Here is an 18242-nt window from a genome sequence, read left to right as displayed (position 1 = left end):
CCATATCCCTGTAACTTTTTTCTCCTTTTATATGCTTACCCAATTCCGTTTCAAAAACTTCTACTGAATCTGTTTCCACCACCTGGTCAGGAAGAGCTTTCCAACCATTCATTGCAAAAAAGAAATGTCTCCCCATCTTGCCTCTGTTCTTTAAAATTTGTGTCCTCTGGTTCTCATGGGTGGCACAGGACACAGTGGTTAGCACTGCTGCCTCACAACATCAGGGACCCCGGGTTCAAGTCCATCCTCGGGTTACTGTCTGTGTGGAGTTTGCACGTTCTCCCCGTGCCTGCGTGGGTTTCCTCCGGATGCTCCGGTTTCCTCCCACAATCCAAAGATGAGGGGGTTTGGTTGATTGGCCATGCTAAATTGACTCTAGCGTCAGGGGGATTAGTAGAGTAAATATATGGAGTTGCGGGAATAGAACCTGCGTGGGATTGAGGTCAGTAAAGACTTGATGAGCCAAATGGCCTCCTTCTGCACTGTAGGGATTCTATGAACCCTTCAGCTGTTGGGAACAGTTTCTCTTTATTTTCTCTATCTAGACGCTTAATTCATTAATATATATATATCAAATCTCCTCAAAGCCTTTTCTTCTCAAAAGGAGAACAACCCCCGCATCTGTAGCTATGATGCCTCATCCCTGGAACCACTCTAGTAAATCTCTGCTATAGCCTCTCCAAAATCTTCACATCCTTCCTGAAGTGGGATGCCCAGAATTGGATGCAGTACTGTGGGTGGGGCAAACTGGTGTTTTATATCGATTTGGAATAACTGTCTGAATTTTGCACTCAATTCACCCCCACTCTCACTAAACTGCCAACCACCCAACCTCCTTTAACTGCTAGCTGAAATAGTTTAAAATTTCACTGTCTTCAAGTATTGTCCCTTCCACATTCTAATCTTCTCCCCTAAAGAAAACCACTCTCATTCCCTCTGTCCTTGCAAATTACCGCTCTATCTCCAACGTCCTCTGAACATGTTGCTGGCTCCAGTGCCCATCCTTCCTGCAAATCCATTTTCAAATCTCTCCAGTCAGGATTCCACCACATCCACCTCACTGAAACACATTCTAGGCACGTCACAATGACATCCTTTGTGACTGTGACTAAGGTGTGTATCTGGCCTGTATCTTCTTGCAACTTCTGACATGGCCCCACCAATACATTCTTTCTCTAAATCATTTTTGCTGCCACCCAGCTCAGTGAGATTTCCCTCTCTTGATCCCAGTTTTACCAATTTGATCATGGCCACAACCTCTCGAGCAATGGCTTCTCTTCCCACCCCTATACATGCCTGCCTCCACATGTATGTTGATTAAGCTAACCCAAATCTCACCATACCCCCACCTCATAGAATCCCTACTGTGCAGAAGAGGCTATTGGACCCATCGAGTCTGCACTGACTCTCTGACAGAATATCTTACCCAGGCCCTCTCCCCCACCCTATTTTTTAAAAAAAAAATACTTTTCCAATTCAATCAAATCAAATCCAATTCAGAGTCTCAACAAGTTGAGGCATTTCAGATCCAGGCTGACAAGACAGGCCGAGCGACCAAACCACCCTGTCCTGGGCCTGATCTACATGAGCCAAGCTGATTGGAGAAGGGGGAGGTTCCTCCTCCAAGACTTGAGCTCATTTGCACCTTAGCCAAAAGGCCGAGATGCCGCTTTAAAAAATTGCTTCATATGAAACTTCAGTGTAACCTAATGACCTCAACCAAGTGCGGCCGACCATACTACACTTGATCTTAGCCAAAAGGCCGAGAAGCGATGGATACAGCATGAGGCACTGGGAAAACAAAAGCAATTTTTTAAAGCGGCATCTCGGCCTTTTGGTTAAGATGCAAATGAGCTCAAATTTTGGAGGAGGAACCTCCCCCTTCTCCAATCAGCTTGGCTCATGTAGATCAGGCCCAGGACAGGGTGGTTTTGGTCTCCCGCCCTGTCTTGTCAGCCTGGATCTGAAATGTCTCAACTTGTTGAGACTCTGAATTGGATTTGATTTGATTGAATTGGAAAAGTATGAGTCTACATATCTGGTTAATTCTTTTAGGCTTTAATTAATTGTTAAAGGCCAGGCCCTCTCCCCCACCCTATTCTTGTAACCCCACACATTGCCCATGGCTAATCCATCAACACATCTTGGGGCACTAAGGGGCAATTTAGCATGGCCGATCCACCTTCACCTCCTGCTGTGCTGCCAACCTCCTCATCTGAGATCCAGTCTTAAAGAAGCTGTAACGTCCTCCAGTTGGGTATGTTGAAACACCAGCGTTCCAGCTCGCTCATTGTCTCACACAAAACCAAATTGCAATCTCAGTGTCCTATTCAACCACGAGCTGAGCTTTCCATCACAAAGAGCCGAACTGATAAGACATTGGATAAATTAGACATGTTATGAATTTTCTGACTAACTATGACACAGCTTCTGAAAGGAATGCAATGTATTTCTATCCATAAAACAATGGTCTGGGTTCCACTGCTTAGGTTCAATAAATGCTCCAATAGCACAAACCATCCGCATGTACAATAAAACAGCAGCAATCACCCAAGGATCGCTTCCTTTTAAACATAGAGCTGTATTTATTTAGTGCTGGGAACTGTTCCAGTGAGGGCTCTCAAGTTGCAGGTTTTGAATTGAAGTCCATTCAAACACAATCAACAGTTACCCTCCAAGAGCTGGGTGCCCAGATCAGTCAAAAAGCACTGTAGAGTGCTTTCCAATTAATTTATTTAAAGAAAATCTTCCATAATTTCAAAATATAATTTAAATTGCTTGGAATATGCTGGGTGCTATTTGAATGTAACAGCAAGTTTCATTTTGTAGGCCTAAATAGGTAAGGAATGTGAAAGACCAATACTGAATCAAATTTGATCACTTTGTAAATTGCAGAAACTGCTCGAGTTCTTGGCATACACAACAATTAATTAAAGCCTAAAAGAATTAACCAGATATGTAGACTCATGGTTACATTTTGTTTTCCCAGTGCCTCATGCTGAATCCATCGCTTTAACGCCTCCACTTGCTGCATGCGTGCCCGTACACACTCGCACCAACCCAACCAATCCTATGCAAGTGTTCAATTGTTGGATAGTACCCCAGACCAATGAAGAGCTGAAGCATCGTACTAATCAAGCCCAGATCTCCCACCCTCTCTGCGGTGCTCTGGCCCTTGTACCCATTCACTAATCATTGACTGAGGAAATAAGCAGGAGGTAACAAAAAATAAGAGCTCACGATAATGCAGGTCATCAAGTTCTTATATAAACATGGAGGACCTGGGCCCCTCTCGGCCACACTGTTAAATACAATTTGCACCCCTTACTCCTGGGCCCTGTTTAATTGTACACATGGGGATCATTGCTGATTATTAGCCTAGTGTTTGCTGGTTCCTGGGCTGATGTTGCCTCTCTGGGAACTGTTGTTGCTATGGTAATTGTTGCTGCTGATTCTTGCATTTGTGTGGAGCAATTGACTTCTGGGATGGATGGTCATTCAGTTCCTTGCTCAGTTGGAAAAACTCTTGAGCAGTCTGCTGTGAAGGGGCAGCTTTTCCGATTGCACCTGTGTCTGCAATTGGAACGATACAAGGGGCCGGAATTCTCCCAACAACAAGACTTGATCGGGACTGTGGAATAATGGACCTACTCAGGGGTCTGCTTTATACAGGGCTCGGTATACGAACTCCACCTAGTTGGTTAATTACCAATCCCCAACGAGTCCTACAGGGAAGTCAATCAGTGATTCCTCATGCAAGTCTGTATACCCAACACTCTTTTATAGTGACAGGAATGATCTTGATGGTTTAAATTCACCCTTTAATCACTATTTCTTGCAGAACTTGGAGGGTTGCATCTTGTTGTTCAAATCAAGCAAACTAAGCAAAATGCTCTCCCATCGGATTTAACGCCTTTGATGGGTTGGGAAATGCCAAAGAATGCATGCTGTTGCTTCTTGTTGATTCAGAATCATTGAATCCCTAGTGCAGAAAGGAGGCCATTCGGCCCATTGGGTCCGTACCAAACACAATCCCACCCATGCCCTATTCCCATAACCCCACATATTTACCCTGCTAATTCCCCTGACTCTAGGGTCAATTTACCATGGCCAATCTAACCTGCACATCTTTGGAGTGTGGGAGGAAACCCACGCAGACACGGGAAAAATGTGCAGACTCCACACAGGCAGTGATCCGAGGCCAGAATTGAACCTGGGTCCCTGGCGATGTGAGGCAGCAGTGCTAACCACTGTGCCACCCAGGGTGTGCAGCTCTCAACAGCATATTGGTGATGCACATTTGCTTCCCTTACAAATGATATCTTTGCAAATTAAATAATTTGCAGACACTTAAGAGCAGAGACAAGCATAGGCTTGCTTTCCTTCTTTCCATCTGTACACTTGCATGTAAAGTGGTTCCGCTTCTTGCAGTTAGAGCGCTGCTTTCCCCATGCTGGACATGCTTCCTTTTCCTTTGTGTAGGATTGATGTGGATTATCACCTTAACCCCCTTTTAGAGCAATCACAGGTCAGGAGCACTTTCTTGACAATCAACTTCCCTTGAGTTTCAAATAGACATTTCTGCAGACACTTGTTTTAGGTCCAAGCAACTGAACTACCCCCCACCACCCATAAGAAAGATAATCATCACAAAATATTACCTTCTTCCTAGCAGTTGTTTTAATAATTCTCAACTAGGTAATAATTACTGAGATATTATAAGGATCTGTGGGGTGACTCTTCAGAAAACTGTACCTCCCCACAATGGATTGTACAAGAGAGGAGGTTCTTAAAGCTGCGCACAGTATACTATGTGAGACAATATACTTTACTTATTTGCAAATTTATTAAAGAATCAGAACCTGCAATACCCTTCAAGTAGATAAATACATCAAAACAATAATTATTGAAAGGTGGAAAACATAATTTTAGCTCTAATATAGAATCCAGTATTAAAAATGACTCTTACTATGCTACAGACTAAGATGTCTTAGAATATCCATCAAGTATTTAAGTATTAGTGTCACAAGTAGGCTTACATTGACACTGCAATGAACTTACTGTGAAAATCCCCTCATTGCCACACTCCGGCGCCTATTTGGGTACACTGAGGGAGAATTATCATTGCCAATACACCTAACCAGCACGTCTTTTGGACTGTGGGAGGAAATTGACACAGATATGGGGAGAATTTGCAAACTCCATACAGACAGTGACCCAAGACAGGAATCGAACCCAGGTCCCTGGCACTCTGAGGCAGCAGTGCTAATCACTGTCACTGTGCTGCCCTGTAAAACAAAGTGTTAACTTTAAACCCCTGTGTGTTTTATCTATCTAATGAGTTGGAAATCCCAGATTTTCAACTCAGTTTAAACATCCAGTTCTTCAGCAGCCTCTGTCTTAATTGACAGAGTTAATCTTATAGTTTATGGAATTAAATTACATAATATTTTGCAGCAATGGGTGTTACCTGTGTGTAAACACCTCCCCTTTTGATAAGGTTGTATCATACATATTATTGATAATTATTTAATTGTTGAGGATTGCCTTATGTAAACATTTATCTGGCCAATAATTGTTTGTAATATCTTTCAGTAGCAATGCCTCCAAATACTTATACTTGTTTCTTATTTTTATAATGTGTTCTTTAAAAAGGGGTTTAAACTTGATTGCATTGCCAACTTAACATTTCTTCATCCATGATGAGGTCATCAAAAGGTCACCGTCTTTCTTTGTTTTAAGATCAGCAAAAGTTGTAAGAGTGATGTGCAATATCCCGATTAAGTTGGTTAATGATTTTAAATTAATCGATAATGATTTAAGGAGATGTTCCATACCATCTAAAACTAATGTGTGATGAATCCTTCTTTTAAAATAAAAACACATCAGTGTGCCCTTTTGCAGACAAAGTTGTGATACGTTGTGATACCCTTTTAACATTTATTTTCTTAAAAAAATAAGTCATTTAGAATATTTGTCTGATCTACATTCTATGTTTTTTCTGGAATATTCCTGCGCTGTGGTATATGTCTTTTGCAACCTCTACCAGCATCAAAGGGTTTGGAAAAGTTCCATCTGATGTATCAGATTCAAAGATGTCTCTGTGTGAGCAAAGGCTCAGTGGGTAATGCATTTGCCTTGTTTAATAACAATTTATTCAATTCTAAGGCAATATGTCCTACTTAGGTATGAATTCAATCTATTACCTATATTCCACCTAACTAATCAATGTGTTCATGATATAGTGTTGTCCACAATATTTACATCCAATACTCTGGCATTGATCTTTCTGCTGGCTCTCCTTCTGGTACTTCCTTTTCTCTATTGTCTGGTGCTTAAAAGGCCTGAACCGCCTCTCGGCATATTTCAAGGCTCATCAGTTCTCCACCAATATTGTTTAACTAATAATTAACCACCCGAGAGCTTCTGCAGATATCAATAGCTTTCTTCAGAGGAGGTGTATTTTCAAGGCAATCCTGTACCTGATCAGATCATCCTTCAGTTGCTCAAATTCATTAGATTAAGCTAGATGTCATAATGCAATCAGATATTAATCAGTATCCTCCCCTCTTCCTGAGCTCTGGTTTGAACATGTGGTGTTCATAAATAACATTACCAGAGGGTTTAAGTTGGGACTTCAAGGCTTCTAAAATCTCCCAAGACTTGTTCTGCTCTCAGTGAGGTCCAGAGTGCAATACAGCTTGATCTTTCCCCATTATTGATAACAGAGTTGATACTCTTATTTGGTCAGGTTTCTTGTTTAATTCCATAGCAGTTCATAATTCTGCCCTTGAGACTTGAAGAATTTCCAATTGATTCCCAAATCTACCTTCAACTCCATGGAAGCCAATCCTGAAATATTCGGAGCCAGGCTGACTTACCCAGCAGTCAATGTCCTGTACAAAGCTGCAGACTGAAGTTTTAATTATTCTCTGCTGTTTGCTGCAGCTGCTGGCTCTCTTGCAAGTATCAAAATTCACTTAATTTTAAGCTGCAACCTCTTGACAGAATGTTCCATCTGGTATGTAAGCCTTTGTCTTAGGTAAGATGGCCTCAGTAGTCACATGAATATAGAATCATAGAATCCTATAGTGCAGGAGGAGGCCATTTGGCCCATCGAGTCTGCACCGACCATAATCCCACCCAGGCCCTATCCCCACAACCCTGTGTATTTACCCTAGCTAGTTCCCCTGACACTGAGAGGCAATTTAGCATGGCCAATCCACCTAACCTGCACATCTTTGGACTGTGGGAGGAAACAGGAGCACCCGGAGGAAACCCACGCAGACACAAGGAGAACGTGCAAACTCCACACAGCCAGTGACCCAAGCCAGGAATCGAACCCAGGTCCCTGGCGCTGAGAGGCAGCACTGCTAACCACTGTGCTGCCCATAATATGGCAAGCCACAGTACACAAGAGGAAGCAGTCTCCAAACTTGGATGCAAAAGACATTTGTTCCTTACCAGGTTGCCTTTCAGACCATTATCCTTCAGTTATGTAATGATTACTGCCAACTGAAAGGTTCATTTAAGAAAGTTTACAAAATGATGCAACAGAAATATGTTCACATCATATTTTCCTATATTGATATGCAGTTATAAAGCATGCAGAATTCTTTGAATAAACAGAAAGGTCTTGGGGTGAGAACTTATCTCAGGTGGGGGTGGCACAAAACAGACGGTATTGGACTAGTCAACTGTTGTCATGTAGCAAGTGATATTCAGTTCCATTGCAGTCAACAGAATTAATTATCAGGCACTGCATGTAACCGACAATTGATTCCATCCAACCCATTTTGCACTACTGCCTGAGACAAAATTGAACCTCTTTATGTATTGGTTGTTGGTGGACAGGGAGTCAGATAGGGGTGGTGGGAGGTGCTGGATGGCATGCCAGGGGTGGGAAGGAGGGAAATTCTTCCAGTGCCCTCTGAGGATTAAAACAAACTACTCCTGAAAAATAGCTCATAATTGGCAGGATGGGTTTTCAAGCCAGGTCCAATTGAGAATGTCCACCTGTAGGTGCATTTCACTACAGCATATTCTCCACCTGCTGCAACATTTTACAAATGAGTTTCCATAAGGGGTTTAACAAAAAACAGAGGTTCAGTACTACAAACCATAATGAGAAGATGGAAATGCCAATGCGCTGTGTTGTGGCTTGTTCCATTTTTAAAACTGACAGAGTGCCTTTTAATACATGTTTCCATAATAACATTGCTCTTTTATGCGAGTACCAACTATTATAATTTATTTTTATGATTAGCTGCAGAATGTTATTACTTGGAGTAAACTTCAAGATGCATAATGTATTCTACTTTTCCAATCATGAACATATGGCACATAACGATTCATGTTTATTTTATCAGCATTTTTGTTTCTTCAGTTGTGTGGAAGTAGTTTCTTTATCTGTTGCAGATACTATGAGCAGTGGTTAATAACTTCTAAAGGCTAATGTTTCTTAACACTCATGAAACTGATAAAGGGATCTTATAATTTCCTAAACCTTTGATTTTCATTCAAAAACCAGTTGAAAGCCAGCAGCAAACAATCACTACATTCAATTCACTCTAAAGAATATGTTTTAAAGGAATAATAAGCAGCATTAGGTAGCAACAAAATGCTTTCAGATATAACTGGAATATTGTCAATCTTTTGGGTGGGTTTCTCCAATTTTGTCTGTTCCTGCCCCACTGCCAGCAAGAAGTCATCAACTTCAGGAAGCGTAGTGGAGGAATGCCCCTGTCTACATCAACAGGAATGAAGTGGAACTGGTCGAGAGTTTCAAGTTCCTCGGTGTTCAGATCACCAACAGCCTGTCCTGGTCCCTTCATGCTGACACTATAGTTTAAAGTTTATTTATTAGTGTCACAAGTAGGCTTACATTAACACTGCAATGAAGTTACTGTGAAAATCTCCTGGTCTCCACATTTTGGCGCCTGTTCAGGTTCACTGAGGAAGAATTTAGCATGGCCAATGCACCTAACCAGCACGTCTTTCATACTGTGGGAGGAAACCAGAGGACCCAGAGGAAACCTATGCAGACACGGGGAGAACGTGCAGACTCCACACAGACAGGGACCCAAGCGGGAATCAAACCCAGGCGCTTTGAGGCAGCAGTGCTAACCACTGTGCCACCCCCTATAGTTAAGAAAGCCCATTAATGCCTCTACTTTCTCAGGAGGCTAAGGAAATTTGGCATGTCTGCTATGACTCTCACCATTTTTACAGATGCACCATAGAAAGCATTCTTTCTGGATGTATTACAGCTTGGTATGGCTCCTGCTCTGACCAAGACCACAAGAAACTACAAAGGGTTGTGAATGTAGCCCAGTCCATCACACAAACCAGCCTCCCATCTATTGACCCCGTCTACACTTCCCGCTGCCTCAGAAAAGCAGCCAACATAATCAAGGACTCCATGCACCCCGCACATTCTCTCTTCCATGTTTTTTTATTGAGAAAAAGGTGCAAAAACCTGAGGTCACATACCAACTGACTCAAGAACAGCTTCTTCCCTGCTGCCATCAGACTTTTGAATGGACCAACCTTATATTAATTTCTCTACACTCAAGCTGTGACTGTAACACGATACTCTGCATGGTCTCCTTGCCTTCTCCTCTATATACTCTATGAACGGTATGCTTTGTCTGTATGGTGCACGCAAGAAACAATATTTTACATTGTATACCAATACATGTGACAATAATAAATCGAATCAATGAATTTGGCGCTCAGCCAAAACCCCATTCACTGCAGCGGCATCGGAGATTCCCAGCCTTTGACAAGGTTGGAGGTTTTCGGCGTTGAGTTAATTTAAATTACATTATGTAGCATTTAAAACTCCCTGGCTCTGATATCAAGTATTATAACAGTGCAGCCCAAAAAAAATGTTTCAGGTTGCTTGTCCCAGATGACTACATGTATTATTGTAAATACTTCCAACATTGCATTTACTCTATCTCTGGGCTTTCAAATCCGCCTGCAACCAATGATCTGAAAGGAAATTACGTTTAAATCCCTAACATTGCTTGCTTGAATAGAACGCACCTTAATCGGATTTGCGTCTGAAACATTTAAATAGCGGCTAGTAATCTCCCCATAATTGTTCATTTAATTCAGAATAAAATGTTCCAAACATGCTGACTTTCTATGGTGCTGTGGGTCCTTTGCTGTTGATTACTTTGCGGTGCAGGCAGAAAGGATGGTGCTGCGAGTGAAAGTAGAAGTGTGTGCAAAGCTTCTGATAGTGGCAGGTTCAGGCTACTATTGTTACTTTGATCTCCCAGCCAATGGATTGACACAGCGGGAGTTAAGTCATATGCCTAGGATAAGAAACCCTTTGCTATTCATTCTCGTTTATCACTTTCCAGTGCTGAAATCGGTTAAAGGAATTGTAAGAAGTCACCACTGTTGTTAAGAGGCACGTTGAACTCGATTTTCTTCCCCCCCTTCTCTCACGTTTTGGCACAATTACAGTGACATTACTGGATTGCCATTATATCAAGTAGTTGTTTTACTTCACATTTTTAAGCATATATTAAACGCCAGTGTTTTGTGCAGATCGTAGAAATGAAATACGTGTCCTAAAGAGCATTAATTAGACCGATGAGGGTTAAACCTGAAACACAACTCTCTCCTTGCTGAAGGGGGAAGAGAGGAGAGAGAAAGTGGTACGAGAAAAAAAATCCACACAAGGCTCGTAGCCTGCGGAAAGAATACTTCAAAAGGTCGTGAGGTGTACCGTTACAGGAGAACGCTAAAGTACGATTGGTGATTTGCATCTCCAAAGGACAAATAATGTCTCCGAATTAGCACAAGGAAATAAAGTAGTGATCCCTTACTTTATTAAAGGTGGAGAATTACATTTCAAAACATGATATTGTCTACACGTCGGTGAAATGAAATTTTTACCTCAGTGAAGATCGCTTGAGGATTTCTGGCACTTTATAGCAACTCATTCATCAACAGAGATGGCTGACCAGCTGCTGATCATGAGACCAATTAAAAGCAGCGAGGCATCTGTTCATCAGCATAACACGAGAAAACCAAGAACATTGCTCGCTCTGCTCATTGTTCGCAACCTTGGTGTTATATTTGACCCTTTGAGATAAGTTTCAGACACATATCTGTGTCATTACTAAGCCCACCTACTTTCTATAAAAACGGAAAATGCTGGAAATGCTCAACAAGTCTTGTAACATCAGTACCAGAATATGTCCATAATATCACTCGACTTTGCCGTAGCTCAGCTGCTGGAGAAGGTCTCTTCCGTGCCTTTGTTGCCTTTAGATTTGATCATTCCATTCTAATGCATTCACTCCAGTCTCTTAGCCTCCATAAACCTGACGTCATCCAATACTCAACAGCCCACATTCTTAAATTGCATTCACCCATCATCTCTCTGCTCATTGACTTACACTGACTCCTTGTTAAGCAAAACATTTTTAAATTCTCATCCCAGCTTTCAAATCTCTCCATGGCCTTGTCCCTCCCTGTCTCGTGGAGATACCTGAAGAAGGGGCTTGGAGCTCCGAAAGCTTGTGTGGCTTTTGCTACCAAATAAACCTGTTGGACTTTAACCTGGTGTTGTTAAACTTCTTACTCTGACATCTTCTCCAGCCCTGTGATACTATGAGATATCGGTGCTTCACTAATTCTGGCCGTGTGATAATCTCCAATCTTGATTTTAAAAAAAAAACTTTTCCAATTCAATCAAATCAAGTCTAATTCAGAGTCTCAACAAGTTGAGGCATTTCCGGAATCCAAGCTGACAAGACAGGGTATGCGAGCCTTTACCCTGTCTTGGGCCTGACCTACATGAACCAAGCTGATTGGAGTAGGCGGAGGTCTTCACCTCCAAGGTTTGAGCTCATTTGCATCTTTGCCAAAAGGCCGAGATGCCGCTTTTAAAAATTGCTTCATATGAAAATGAAGCTTAAATGCAACCCAATGGCCACGACCAAGTGCAGCATTGGCAGGCCACACTTGATCTTAGCCAAAAGGATAATCTCCAATCTTAATTTTTTAAAATACTTTTCCAATTCAATCAAATCAAGTCCAATTCAGAGTCTCAACAAGTTGAGACATTTCCGATCCAAGCTGACAAGACAGGGACTACACACCTGTCTTGGGCCTGATCTACATGAGCCAAGCTGATTGGAGGAGGGGGAGGTTTCCTCCTCCAAGGTTTGATCTCATTTGCATCTTAGCCAAAAGGCCGAGATGCCGCTTTTAAAAATTGCTTCATATGAATATGAAGCTTAAATGCAACCCAATGACCTCAACCAAGCGCAGCATCCAATCCATACTACACTTGATCTTAGCCAAAAGGCCAAGAAGCGATAATCTCCAATCTTAATTGCTTCACCATTGGCAGCAATGACTTCAACTGCTGAGCTCTGAGCTCTGATTTCTGGAATTCCTTCCCTAAACCTCTCTTCTCTTCCTCTTTTGCCTTCTTTAACATGCTCCTTAAAACCAACTTCTTTGACCAAGTTTTTGGTCACCTCACTTAATCTCTCCTTATGTGTTTCAATGTCAGGTTTTGTTTGATAATACACCTGTGAAGCAATTTGTGAGATAATACTTTGTCACTGGCACTAGATAAATACAAGTTGTTGTTATAATCAGCAGCTTTCAAATGATTATTAATACAATAAAAATGTCCTAAATTAAAGAAGGCAAATATTTCAAAAACAACATTTGTCTAGGTGTAATATTCTGTTATGTATTTGTGCATTCCAAAAAATTCATGATTGTTTGTTGATAGCGCAAAACAGGAGATAGTGAAATAGTAGCTCATTTTATTTATTCATTCATGGGACATGGGCGTCACTGGCTGGCCAGCATTTATTGCCCATTCCTAGTTGCCCTTGAGCTGCCTTCTTGAATTGTTGCAGTCCACATGCTGTTGGTTGACCCATAATGCCATTAGGGAGGGAATTTTAGGATTTTGAACCAACAACTGCGAAGGAACGGCGATATATTTCTAAGTCAGGATGGTGAGTGGCTTGGAGGGGAACTTGTAGGTGGTGGTGTTCCCATGTATCTGCTGCCCTTGTCCTTCTAGATGGAAGTGGTTGTGGGTTTGGAAGGTGCTGTCTAAGCATCTTTGGTGAATTGCTGCGGTGCATCTTGTAGATAGTACACACTGCTGCTACTGAGCGTTGGTAGTGGAGAGAGTGGATGTTTGTAGATGTGGTGCCAATCAGGCGGGTTGCTTTGTCCTGGATGGTGTCGAGCTTCTTGAGATGCACCCATCCAGGTAAGTGGGGAGTATTCCATCACACTCCTGGCTTGTGCCTTGTAGATGGTGGACAGGTTCAAATTTCACTCAATGCTCACTCCAAAACCAGCAATAAAAGAACATAATGATTTTAATCATCATAAAACAAGGTGCAGACAGGTTTTACCTGTATTTCTTACCTACAAAGAATTTTAAAATGGTAGGGCTCACTGATGGAATTCAATTACAATCCTCACCCCTTTCTGGGACTATTCCAGATCAGGAGTACTCTTTGGATGATCACTCTCACTTCAGGTTGAGACAGACAGTTGAATAGGCCTGAAGGAAAGGAACCATTAGAGAATATTACTGTTTTCCAGATAGCCTTTTTAATAAGTGTTAGTCAGACTCGAACAACTTGGATATTATAAGGGTCCCGACATCTCTCCTCAACAATGTACCTCTTCACTGAGATTCTCTCCTGCTGAGATTTTCCAGCATTTTCTCTTATGGTTACCTCTTCAATGGGGAGTGTATGGAAATGGGTTTTCAAATTTGGATGCAGAAGACTATGGGTGGGATTTTCTGGCCCTGTTCGCCACTGGGATTGCCTCATCCAGCTGAAAGTCAATGGACGTTTTGCCGGGCTGCCAGATTTTCACAGTAACGTCATTGCAGTGTTAATGCAGGCCTACTTGTGATACTAAGGGCCCGATTTTACCAACAAGTTGCGCCCGTTTTCGGGTGCACAAACTTGGTAAAGTCGGGCGTGAGGCGAGCATCGCGATCCGTGACCGCCTCCGCGCTCATTCCCCCTTTACCAAGCGGCTAAAATGGCCACGATCGGCACCACGCCCGAAACGGGTGTGACATCAATTTAAATCCATTTGCATGCATTGAAATTGACTTAATGGGTTGGATGCCCAAACGTATCGGCATTTCCCCCTTTACCACCGCGTTCACCCGTCCAGATTTGGCGCGAAACAGACATGGTCCACAAGGGTCGGATTGTTCTCTGGTGGGGGGATGGGGTGGGGTGCGGTGAGTGGGAGGGAGGAGGGCCAGATCGTTCTCTGGTGGGGGGGGAGGAGGGATGCGGATCAAAAGAATCCCTGGTTGGGGAGGGGGGATCCACTGCCATTCTGTGCATGATCGGCGGGGGGGGGGCGGAAGTGGGGCAGGGGATCACGATTGGTCTGGGTAGCGGGGGGTGGGGGTGGGTGGATAAGGGGGACAGTTATGTTGTGGGGGTGGGGCAATGTCTGTGGGGGCCATCGTTCCCGGGTTGTTTTATCCTGCCTGGGAGCGATATGGCAGGGGAGCGTTTGTCTATTTTCTTTTACTGCGCATGCGCAGTTGAAGGCTCCGATCGGAGCTGCAGTGTTTTGGGCGCAATAAGCTCCACTCACAGGCTTCTGCGGCGCAATTCAGAATCGCTGCTATTTTTCCAGGTACAGTGCGTATGGGGGTGCCTGAGAACAGGTTTACAAATCAGATCTGGATCACTCCCAGATTCAGCACTTCGAATCAAAATGGTAAAATTGGGCCCTAATAAATAAACTTTAAACTTTATCTCCCGCATGATCTTCGGCCACGAAGGGACCGGAAAATCTGGGCCTATATGAAACAATGGGCGGAATTTTCCAGCCGCGCTCGGATAAAAACCGGAGATTCCCGTCTGAGCTCTATGGACCTTTACATGGTCCGCCCCCCCCCGCCCACTAGAATTCCTGTGGTGGGCGGGACCAGAGAATTCTAGACTATATATTTTCTAAATTACTTAAGAGTTTGTTAAAGAATCAACTTTCTATTCACATTTGACAATAATTTAGTTGCAACATTGACAGAATCATAGAACCATAGAAAAGCTACAGCACAGAAAGAGGTAATTCACCCATCATGTCTGTACTGACTGAAAATAGTCAGGTCACTGTCTGTGTGGAGTTTGCACATTCTTCCAGTGTCTACGTGGGTTTTCTCCGGGCGCTCCCGTTTCCTCCCACAGTCCAAAGATGTACGGGTTAGGTTGATTGGCCATGCTAAATTGACCCTAGTATCAGGGGGATTAGCAGGATAAATGTGTGGGGTACAGGAATAGGACCTGGGTGGGATTGTTGTTGGTGCAGACTCGATGGGGCAAATGGCCCTCTTATGTACTGTAGGGATTCTATAATTCTATGAATGGTAAATACCAATCTTGTTTCTACAAGTGAATCCATGCCTTATTAATGTTACCGAGAGATATTTGAGATATCCATCAATATTTAAATTAGTATTTACCTTAAATCACCAAGTAGAAAAGTTACCAGTCTAGCAGGGATAACTCTAGCTACATTGAGTGGAGAACTATCATTACAACATTACAACAATGCAACTTTACCTGAGAGACACTGGAATAAATCCAACAAATCTAAAAACCCTACTTGTGTTGTTCCAATAGTTATACTCTAAAAGGGATAAACGCAGGAACCATGTTGAGCTCTCATGCTGGACAACATCATTTGTTTTTCATCAATATCATTTGTTTTTAGTCAAAATCCTTCAATTAAGTAACGTACTGAGGTGCAGACAGTTGTCACTCAGTTTCCAGGATTCAGTTTATTCGGGTCCTTCTATAGGTTATCCATGATCATAGAATCATAGAATCCCAACAGTGCAGAAGGAGGCCATTCAACCCACTGAGTCTGCACTGACCACAATCCCACCCTATTTCCATAGCCCCACATATTTACCCGGCTAGTCCCCCTGACACTAAGGGGCAATTTAGCATGGCCAATCAATCTAATCTGCACATCCTTGGAGTGTGAGAGGAAACTGGAGCACCCGGAGGAAACCCAGGCATAACATAGGGTGAACATGACCCAAGGCCGGAATTGAACCCAGGTCCCTGGCGCTGTGAGGCAGTGGTGCTAACTGCTGTGCCGCCCTGTTGTCGCTGTGCTGACATTGTTAGATTGTAATATCTAACAATTTGCCAATGCCTTGCTGATGTGATGTAAAAGGCCAGTTTCTGTTTGTTTTTCAGAACTGCCCTGAGTTGGAAGATATGCCACAGGATATTGTCATACAATTATGTACAGGTGCGTTTGTCCCTTTGTCCAGCAGATGAACTCTGCTTTTAATTTTTAATCCCTACTTCACTGGAGAATCACTTTTTAAATCTAAAAGTACTTATTTATAGCAGATTCCCTTATAACTTCGCAGTAATAGCCACAATTCTTCACAAACTCAATTTCCCAGCTGCTGTCAAAAGGAGTGGCATTAAAATTGCAGGTGGGTGGAAGTAGATATGTTCATTTTCCACTATTCAGGAAGAGTTCAAATTGTCCTGTAAATGCCTGGAGCAAAGGTCAGCTAAACAGCCTGCAATCGTGTGGAATAAATATTGTTTACAAACGGTGTGCCAATATTCCCATGTGCACACATCAGGTACAATTCCCCCCTCACTCCCCTCCCCGTGTTAATTTTAATGAATGAGAATGTCTATGAGCTAGAACATGCAGAGATGAAAAACCCCAACGCAGGTTTCTTGCTCAATGTCCTTGCATTGTCATATAAACTTCCTATTGCTTGTGTTAAACCCAAAAGGACTGAGCCGTGGACAGGTGGATTGTGACTCTTTCTATTGCCGGTGTTGGAGAGGGAGAAGTTTGGGTCATTAAAAAAAACCTCACAGCATGGCCAAGCGTCTCTGATATCCCTGGCCCTCGGGTAAAACGCAGAATGTTTGCTCAAGGATATATTTAAGAATTGTACAGGGAAGTGCGAGGAGGAAATATGCTGACAATCAAAACAATAGCTGTAAATATTAGCACATTATTTGAAGAAAAATCATTTGTTGAAGATATTAAGTTGCACGTATTTGTGAAATTAAGCCTGGTTCTCTGAGGTATGTATGTTCTATATTTAAATCTTATGTTTTCTTTGCAAAGTTTGGAAATCAATGTGAAATGGAGTCATGGGACAGCACAGTGGCACAGTGGTTAGCACTGCCGCCTCACTGGGTCCTATTTTACTATTTTGATTCTATATGCTAGGCGGACTTGAAACTGGGAGTATTTCAGATCTGACTTTTAGACCCATTCTGAGGCGCCCCCATACCCAATCTGCCTGCAAAAATATCAGCGATTGAGAATCGTGCTGCACAAACCTGTGGGTGGGGCTGAATGCGCCCGAAACCCTGCAGCTCCGATCGGCACCTCCAACTGCGCATGTGCAGAGAAAAAAATGATAGAATACTGCTCCCCTGCCACATCCCTCCCAGGCTGGATAATGCCTCCCCTGACCCCACAGGCATTGCCCCATCCCGACAACATTACTGACCACCTTAACCCCCGCATCCCCTCCGCCACCCAGACCTATCGCAGGCAACTCTCCCCCCCTTCCACCCCACTGATCACAGGCATAGTGGCAGTGGACCCCCTTTCACCCCCACTGACCTCAAGCAGAGTGGCAGCGGACCCACTTCCCCCCTCGTCCCTCCCCCCCACCCCCCCCACCCCCCCGCCAACCACGATCTCAAGCAGAGAGCCGTCAGACGCTCGGCACTTACCTCCTCACTAACCCTCATTGACGGAGCGCCCGAATCGGACTTATATGGAGCATGTCTGTTTTGCGCAGATTCTGGATGGGCGAATGTGGCGGTAATGGGGGAAGTGCCGATAAAGTTGGGCGTGCTGCCCACTGAGTCAATTTAAATGCATGCAAATACATTTAAATGGCCGACGTGACCATTTCAGGTGCAGTCCCGATTGTGGCCATTTTCGGGCCTTGGTAAAGGGGGAACCAGCACAGAGGTAGGCACGGATCGCGCTACTCGCTTCACGCCCGACTTTACCAATTTCCGTGCCCGAAAACGTGCGCAAAGTGATGGTAAAATTGGACCAGTGTCAGGAACCCGGGTTCAATTCGGCCTCGGGTGACTGTGTGGAGTTTGCACATCCTCCCCGTGTCTGCGTGGGTTTCCCACGGGTGCTCCAGTTTCCTCCCACAGTCCAAAGATGTGTAGGTTAGA

The 18242-nt window shown here is 43.4% G+C and overlaps 1 non-coding gene and 1 pseudogene across 1 annotated transcript; both read right to left on the bottom strand.

The window, feature by feature from the left end:
- Window positions 1–1591: 1591 nt before the first annotated feature.
- LOC144501095 (U2 spliceosomal RNA) lies at window positions 1592–1774 on the bottom strand. The gene has a single exon (XR_013499062.1). It is a non-coding gene; the product is annotated as a U2 spliceosomal RNA (small nuclear RNA).
- Window positions 1775–12185: 10411 nt separating this feature from the next.
- LOC144501019 (U2 spliceosomal RNA) lies at window positions 12186–12346 on the bottom strand (annotated as a pseudogene).
- Between the last annotated feature and the right edge of the window lie 5896 nt (window positions 12347–18242).

This window comes from Mustelus asterias, chromosome 11 (genome assembly GCF_964213995.1).
Source record: "Mustelus asterias chromosome 11, sMusAst1.hap1.1, whole genome shotgun sequence".
NCBI classification, from domain to species: domain Eukaryota; kingdom Metazoa; phylum Chordata; class Chondrichthyes; order Carcharhiniformes; family Triakidae; genus Mustelus; species Mustelus asterias.
Note: the sequence above shows the minus strand (reverse complement) of the source record. Positions and strands in the feature narration are given on the sequence as shown.